The 9580-nt window shown below is 32.5% G+C and overlaps 1 pseudogene; it reads left to right on the forward strand.

The window, feature by feature from the left end:
* The first annotated feature begins 1876 nt into the window (after positions 1-1876).
* On the forward strand, positions 1877-6117 carry LOC132616075 (pentatricopeptide repeat-containing protein At1g13040, mitochondrial-like; annotated as a pseudogene).
* The last annotated feature ends 3463 nt before the right edge of the window (positions 6118-9580 follow it).

Here is a 9580-nt window from a genome sequence, read left to right on the forward strand (position 1 = left end):
AATAAAAATCAAATATTATTCCAACAGGAAAAAAATTGGCTATTATAAATAGGCGAACTTAAAGTGACAAGTAAATTTTTTATTTGGTATGAATATGCGAACTTAAATACACCAATAGATTTTATTTAGATATTTAAATTATTGTCTATCTTAATAGAGCAATTGAACATGTGATAGAGTGTTTTTATTAATATTTTTATTTTAAATTTTAGAAAAATATTTAAATGTGTTATCAAGTGTATATTATGTAGACAGAATAACCACATAACATCATCATTCCTTTAATTATGCCCTAGACTAAATTAAAACACGTGCAGAATACTTTATCATGTGTTTAAATGTTCAACCAGAATAGATCCTAATTTGAGGATTTGAAATTAAAAAGCTTAAGAGACTGGTTGATACATACCGTTAGATAAATACTTACCTCTCTTTAGTTTACACAACTTAATTTGATAGTGAAAGTATCATGCTAAATGTGAAAGTGATGGTTTATGTTGATGAATATGATATGCCAAGCTGTTGCCGACCACACAACATTATTATATTTAGTAAAGAGCAGCCCCTTCTCAAGGACAAACATTAAAGACCAGCCCATTTGAAGGACATAAACTAAAGTTTTTTTTTGCGCGGATTGTTTTTTTTTTTTTTATAGGATTTAATTTTTATCCTTCGCTTAAAAAGTGATATAAAATATTTATAGATTTTGAATTTAAATTTTTGCTCAGTTAAAAAAAAAGATTCACAAGGCAAGACTTTAGAAAAAATCTGCCTTATGCAGCATAAATTGTCTTAAGACATAATTAAAAATCTGCTTTATAAGACATCTTTGTTGGATCTGGCAGAATTTTAATTATATCTTAAGACAACCTATGCCGCATAAAAGACATACTTTTTCAAAAGTCTTATTTTGTATTTTGTTTTACTTTTATGCCTTAGCGGTATTTGAACCCAGAACCTCAAATGTTCTAAACACCGACAATTTGATAGACAAAAATTAAGGACTACCCGACTAATGGATCTCATCGCTGCGAATTGGCCAAATAAAGACCAGCACAAAATAGGGCCAAAAGTAGGGTTGTTTACTGTTCGGTTTGACTCGATTTTGGTGAAAATCAAACCAAACTAATTAAGTCGGTTTTTTTTAATATTCAAATCAAATCAAACTATTATAGTATAAATTCTATCAGTTTCGATTTTGTGGTTTTATCGGTTTGGTTTGGCTTTTTCGGATTTTAAGAATGTATTAATACAAAGAACCTTTGAATTAAATGGTAATTAAATACGGCTTTGACGTGAGCCACTCAAATTTAAGAATCTTCTTAATTATTTCATTAACTCTATTTAGGTATAGGCCTATGACTCTGAGTATAGGAATTACATAAACGTAACATCTACTTTTCACGATTCTAGTTACCTCCCTACATATAGCTTTTTGATATTACACAACCCTCCTGAATTTTTGTTATCTAGACTCATCGTGTTTATGAAACATTGAGAAGAAAGCACATAAGTGAAAACGGAAAATGATAAACAGAAAGATAAAGTCATCTACCAAATCTTTTTAAATTCCAATTGCCATTTTCTTCCCTTTAATTTGTTACTGATAAAATTCTAGTTTATTAGTAGCAATTCTGATGGCATGGAATTTTTATTTTACCTTAAACTTAAATGGGTTACACTTTTCTTTCTAATTATTTGAATTTATGTTGGACTTGGTCCGAGCCAAAACTTTGAAGAAGATACGTATATATATATAATATTTTAAATATGTATGTATCTATCGGTTTGGTTCGGTTTTGGTTCGGGTTTTTTTGGTTTAACACCAAATCAAACCAAATGTTATTTAATTTTTTAAAATTTAAAACCAAATCAAGTCAAACCAAACCGATTTTCGATTTATTAAGTCAGTTTAACTTGATTTACTGGTTCGGATCGATTTTTCGGTATCATTTGACCACCCTAGCCAAAAGTGCAAATGACCCCAATTTCTTCTCTACAAAATTTCCATCTTCTCCCTGCTGAATACTTCACTTTGACCTCTAGCTAATATATACTCACGTGAAAAATATCACTTTTTCAAGCTTTAATATTGGTAAGCATCGACTCATATACCATGCTTACATTTCTAATTACGTTAAAAACGGCTTAGTTAATAAAGCACTCCAAGAGTTTGACAAAATGACTCAATCAGATTACAGCATTGATTACAATAGAATTATTGGTGTTTTCATTCGTAACTCGCATTTCGATTTAGCTGAACGTTATTACAATGAAATAAAGCCTATGGGTTACTCTTTAAATTCATTGACATATTCAAGATTCATTTGTGGTTTGTGTAAAGTTTAGAACTTTGAGCTTATTTATAGGTTGTTAAATGATATGTATAGTGTTGGAGTAGTATCCGATTTTTGGGCTTATAATATGTATTTAAGTAGGCGTTTGGCCATAGAAACCAATTTTTTTTCCCACTTTTTTGGGAATTTTAGAGTTGGAGTTGTGTTTGGTCATAGTTTTTGAAATTGTAGTTTTTGGTTGAAAGTAGTTGTTTTGGTTGTGAAAAAAGTGAAAATTTTGAAAAACAAGTTTTTCTTGTTTTTGGAATTCCAGAATACAACTTGTATTCTGGAATTCTTATGGCCAAACGTTGATTCGGAAAAAATGAAAAAAATTTCCTGAAAAAAGTTCTTATGGCCAAACGGGCCCTAAATCTTTTGTGTAGTGAAAATTTGGTCGATGTTGCGTTGGAGTTGCTTAGAGTAATGGGAGAGAAAGGACGAGAGCCCGATGTTGTGAGTTATACGGTTGTTATTAGTGGGTTGTGTAGGATTGGATGTTTCGATAATGCTGTTGAATTGTGGCATATGATGATTAGGAAAGGTTTAATTCCGGATAATAAGGCTTGTAGAGTTCTTGTTTTCGGGCTTTGTGAGAGTGGTAAGGTTGATTTGGCTTATGAGTTGACGTTGGGTGTTTTAAGGGGTCAAGTTAAGTTCAATACGGAAATATATAACGCATTGATAAATGGGTTTTGTCGAGCTGGTAGGATTGACAAAGTGCAAGCGATTAAGACGTTTATGAGGAGAAACGGGTGTGAACCGGATTTGGTTACTTATAATGTGTTCTTGAATTATTGTTGTAACGAGCTTATGTTGTAAGAGGCGGAGAAGTTGATAGAGAAGATGGAAAGAAATGGGTTGGAACCTGATGGGTTATAGCTATAACCAGCTTCTTAGATGTTTATGCAAAGCGAATAGATCAGATAAGGCTTATAAGCTAATGAACGAGAAGATGGCGACGAAAGGTTTGGTAGATGTTGTATCTTACAATACTATTATTAGAGCACTCTGCAAGAAAGACCACAGCAAGAAGGCATACAATCTCTTTGAGGAGATGGAGCAAAAAGGGATTTTTCCTGATGTTGTAACTTTTACAATTCTTATAGAAGCTTCTTTAAAAGAAGGCAATTCTAGTGTAGCTGAGACACTTTTTGATCAGATGATAAGCAAGGGTCTTTTTCCTGATCGTGTACTGAACACTTCTATTATAGATAACCTGTGCAAGTCAGGTAAAACAGGGATGGCTCACAGCATTTTCCATGAAATGGTGGAACAGGGTGTTGCTCTTGATGTTATCTCGTATAATGCACTAATCAACGGATTTTGCAAGGCTTCTAGAGTAACTGAAGCGCTGAATCTTTATGAAGATATGCAAGCTAGAGGTTTGAATCCTGATGAAATGACCTTCAAAATTATTATTGGAGGTCTCATACAGGAGAAGAACCTCTCAGTTGCTTGTTCAATTTGGGATCAGATGATGGAGAAGGGTTTTACGCTTGACAGAGATTTATCTCAGACTCTTATTAATGCAATCAACTCATAGGTTGCACAGTATCAGGAATGGTTCGTATCTCTGAACACCTATTTTGGTTATATCTTTTTTCATGTTTCTGATAAAACACCTATGCGGTAACATCTTTTTGTATGTTTCTGATAATTATTTGCATATCGGGCAGTTGCCTTTTTGTCAAATAGAGACTTTTCTATATATTTCTGCAACAACAACAACAACATACCCAGTGAAATCTCACAGTATGGGGTCTGCATCGTCTGAAATTTTAAATTGAATAGTTGAGATTGAAAGATTTTTCCTGGAAAATAGAAATATTTTTTGAAACTGGTAACTGTATTGTATATCTTGTGAGCAAAACAGTACATGGGTTGTACTGAAACCATATTTACAAAAGTACTCCAAAACTCTACTGTCCTATGTCTATATAGAATCTAAAACATCAATGATAGAAACAGTATCATTTGAGTATAATTGATTACACCAAAAACCAAGCAGCAAGATACAGTTTAATTTGATCTTCTGCACACCATTCTCTATGCTTTCAAAACATCTAGAATTCCTCTCCTTCCAGATTGTCCACCAAATGCAAGCAGGAAAATAGAAATATTTTTGCTTCAAAATAACAGAATCATGGAACTTATGGTTGCCTTTTAAAATATTTTTTATTTAAAGATGGTTTAATTGGAAGTTGGAATTTCAGGTTGCTTGCTTTGAATCCTTCTCATGGGCAAATTCCTATGGGATTTGCAGCTCCCGGAACTCATTATTTTGAACCTGTTCTGCTCAAGGAAATACCAAAGTCACCAAGGTTTGCGTGCTTCTTTTCTGGAAACTTTTAGTGACTTGTAACATTTCTCACTGATATGGATTTTTAAGTTGATTAAAATCATAAGAAAAAAGAAAGAACATATAATTGTCGTTTCTCGTTTCGTTCTCTCTGCCTCCCTCCCTCCCTCCCTCCCTCTCTCTCTCTCTCTCTCGCACGCGCACACACACACACAGAGACACACACACACACACACACACATACACATGTTAGATTGGAAACTTGGTATATTGAAAATCTTTTGTATTTGTTGTGCAACAAGAAGGAACTAAAAGTGGAACCTGGAGTTTCACTTTGTTAAAAATGTTGTTGACACTGACCTTGAATCTTTTGCGCTCACAGTTCAAATGAAAGGAAAGTCATGACAGGAAAGAATAGTTTGTTTTAATGTTCACAGACCTTGCTCTTTTGCCCTCGCAGCTCAAATGAAAAGAAAGTCATGAAAGGAAAGAATAATTTGTTAATATTTTGAATAACAAGTTTTGTGCGTCTGGAGGAACTGCAAAGAATTAACGCTTATGAAAAAAGTAGGTCAAAATCACAAGGTAATGATCTTATGAGTTCCAAATCTGACAGTAGAATGATGGAGTTAGGGTTTATCAAAAATTAATTGAAATTTAGTATAGCTCTATATCGTAGTCACAGCCTCTACTGCAGAGGAAAATTGATTACTGAAGTCACTTAGAGTTTTTTTTTTTTGAAAAGGTAACATTTGTATTAATCACAAAATCAGGCCTGCTTCAAAATTGCAGGAATTCATACATACAAAGGGATTTCAGGGAAGATCTTCTAGTCCTACATCAAAAAACTTACAAGGATCCTAAAACATCCACAAATGAATCTAGATCTTCCATGTATTCCTGTTTACACCAAAAATAGAACAACACCAAACGATTCATTTTTAGCTCCTGAATAGAGTTGTAGTTGTCCTCAAAACATCTCTGGTCCCTTTCTTTCCACACTGCCCACCAGATACAAGCAGGGATAATTTTCCGTCTCTCCTTCTGACTAGAGAGGCTCAGTTTTCATATGTTTGTCAATATTATACTTAAGATGCACTCTGATACATTTTTGGTTGTGATATCTGAGAGTCCAAAGTATGACCATATTTGTTAAATCCTTATGGGTCACTTCTTTTTTCTTTATGTGACTTTCAGTGGTGTGAACGTCCCTCTTTTGCCTTATTTCCAATATTTGTTGAAAGATGTCGAATTTTCATATACAGGTCACAATGGTAAACAAACTGGCCAAGCTTCTTGGAGAGAAGTAGAATGTAGGCAATGGATGATTTTCACAGGCTAGCAGAAGAAGCTATTAAGCCTGTTATACAGGTTTCAGTTTTTAACTTGTTCGTGCTGAGAAAATATAGCAAAAAAGTTAAAATATTCGTGTGGTTGTAAATCATTTCATTAAGGGTAAAGGTGATGTTTTGAGCTAAATTATTTCTAAATATAGAAATATATCATTTTTTTTTTCGCAACAGCAAAAAAAAGTTTATCACATAAATTATGACAAAGGGTGTATATTTAGGCAGAATACTTAGGACCCTAAATCTATAAAAAATGAAATAGCTGGACCTCGTTACTTTTATCCGAATAGATTTTTTTAACACTAAGCAGTAAAGTTTTAATGTAATGATTATTTATTTTAATTATGCAGTTTTTTGGGCTATTTTTTTTTTTTTAAAATACTCGAACTTCATTGTATTTAAAAAAGGATGGTCCAAAATAGTAAAATTCCTAACATGTATTTCTTTCTATTTTTTCTACGAATGACAATTTGTTTCAATTGTTTATTTTTTCTATTTTCTGCTCAAATATGTAAGAAGTTTGGCTAAAAATTCATATTTTTTAGCTAAATAAAGGAATCACAGCCCAGATAATGAAGTTTTAAAATTAAATAATAGGTCTCGAAAAGCGCATAACTCATTTTGAAAACCGAAAAATCCGAGCATCAAATCGATCATCGAACTTAAAAAAAATTATGAACTGTGAACCTACTGATTGAATCGAAAAATTATAAATCCAATTATTGAGTACACGTATAGTGTTTTCGGTGGGGTAAAAGAGTGTAAACTACGTGTTCATTTGTGGATAATTAAATTGCTTCAACAATAAAATGTTATCTAGTGACGAGGGACATCCCTTGAGAAAGGGCCATCACATATGCCAATATATTGGGGGACAGTAAATTGCTTAATGAAGAAGAGACATTTACAATAAAATAAGGCAAACATATAAATTTTGCTCATGTATTGTGAAACTGAAAAACATGTGGTCTAATATACCTCCATCGTTAAAAAAGAAAAAACTTATTATTTATATTTTTTGTACAAGACCTCTAAATTTTAACTAAGATAAATTTAGATATTATTTCTGGAATAATTTGGACACTTGGAGTCTACTATTTCATCTTGAAGCTCCATTAAAGATAAAGATATAAATGAACAAAAATTAACCTGATGGTAATTTTAATTATAGAAAAAAGTTGAAAGATAATTTAGACATATTTCTCGAATAAATTGAACACGTGGAGCTCATCTATTTCATCTTGAAGGTCCATTAATAATAAAGGTATAAATAAACCAAAAGTATATGCCGGAGTAACAAAATTAAATAATTTAGGATAATATAAGAACAAATTTAAACATTTTCCCATAAAATTAAGTAGTGGTGACATGAACTGGAAAAATGTGAAAGTTGGTAAATCAAGGATAACGAGACATTCAAGAAGTCAAATCGATCCTCGTAAAAATTTGTCGGGATAGTTGAACTTTAATATAAAAAAATGTATCATTTTCCAGTTTCACTCTATAAATAAGTCAAAATGGACAGTTGGTAATTGCAATTGAATACTTAATTTACAAGGAAGGAGCTCATAATTGTAGTGTATAGTGATTTTTTTTTTTTAATTAGTATACTATACATGAAACAAGTTTCTTTAATTTTTATAATTCCTCCGTCCCTAAATAAATCTTATCACATAAAATGAAAATAGAAGGTGCATTACTATTATTATTATTATTATTATTATTATTATTATTATTATTATTATTATTATTATTATTATTATTATTATTATTATTATCTAATCCCAAATACTCCAAGTTGGCCACACCTAAACAAATTCAGGTACACCTGTAAAAGAATGAAGTGACTAACCAATCTGCCTAATGAGAAATGAATTAGACGCAATTCATTCATTTATTTCGTTTAATGCACGTTAAGTTTAGTCGTGAATGTAAAAAAGATATGATACCCTTTTCGCTAACCATTCAGTATCCGCAAGATCACTGATATGATTATTTTGACGTCAATCTAAATATGCTTTAAAAAACTTTTCCATTCTCGAAACTCAGAAGAATTCTGATTGAGAATCCAATCATTATACTACACTTATTTTTCAAAGGTTTCATAATTGGAACTTGAACTTGGAAGTTGCCGATGTTTCGGTTTCTGATTTGCTATGCATCATTTATGGTGCTACCGTAACTAAGACTTTATTTGGAGACCATACAACAACAACATACCCAATGAATCTCACAATATGAGGTCTGGGGAGGGTAGAGTGTATGCAGACCTTACCCTTACCTTATTTGGAGATGATAATGATGCAAATAAATTTCGTGTATCTAGTCCAACTCAAGCCGAAAAAACTTATTTATTGAGCGTTGACTCGCCGCTAACCTCCAACGGTTCACGGCAAGTCCGTAGCTTTCGCCCAAACCTTGTAAATAGTATATAAGAAAATCACTCAATATCTTATATGTAATTATTTAACTGTGAACCAGTTATTATTGTGTATTAAATCAATGTTGTTGTAAGAACCCCAAAACTTCGATTCCTGAATTCGCCTCTGATTGGTTTCTGCTTTGCTATGAGCCATTTATGGTGCTACCCGTAGAAAGGACTATATTTGGAGACGATAACAAATACATTCCGTACTTTTAATTCAACTCAACCCAAAAAAACTTATTCAATGGTCGCCGGTTCGCTACTAACCTCTACTACCCCTATACCAACTGCTCGCCCATGACAATGGTGAAGAAAAGGCACACACTAACTTGTTGTAATGAAAATCATGAAATTAAATGGCTTCAAGTGTCGCCATTTATCCAATTAATTAAGTTCCATCCTTGGGTTCAACAAGTTTTTTTTCGTCGTCGATTTTCAATTGCTCGTCTTCAATTTTGTTCATTTTCAGCTGATCATCATCATCATCATCATTAGATGACTGTGTAGTACCACTGAAGAATTGATCAATTAAATCAAGATCAAGATCAAGGTCGAGCTCTAAGCACGTCTTTTTCTCATCAAATAATGCACTATAGCACGAATTTGATGTTGTTGTTGTAGTAGTAGTGGCGATATCAAAATTTTCGCTATCATCATAATCATATGAAGAAGTGCTAGCCGCAAATATACTATTATCCAAACATTCATCAATTTCTGTTCTAAAGGTGACATCTTCTCCATTTTTAATCCATGGGAAGTCGAAAACTCCTTTAACATTCCATGTCTCATCGTCACCATATTCCTCCGTTTGCGAAGAAAAATTCTTAGTGTTCTCAAATTTGTCGCTAACTTTTTCAACATCATTGTTATCCATATTCGTCATGACTAGACGTTTCTTCTTCCTGTTGTTGTTCATCGTTTTCTTTTGATCACGATGATGATCGTCTCTTCCTCTCTTTTTGTTCTCCATTTTTAGATGATTTAATGTAGGTTTAGATATTCGATAGAAATTTGATGATTTTCATCGTACAAAAGAAAATGGAGATTGAAGGTTTTAATATAGTGATGATATGAAGAAGTCTCACACGCTAATTAAAATGTGGATCGGAAGGTCCCTAAAATACGCATGCAAAAGTTTAAATTTGTTATGCCTGACATATTCCCATGA

Source organism: Lycium barbarum, chromosome 10 (assembly GCF_019175385.1).
Source record: "Lycium barbarum isolate Lr01 chromosome 10, ASM1917538v2, whole genome shotgun sequence".
NCBI lineage: Eukaryota > Viridiplantae > Streptophyta > Magnoliopsida > Solanales > Solanaceae > Lycium > Lycium barbarum.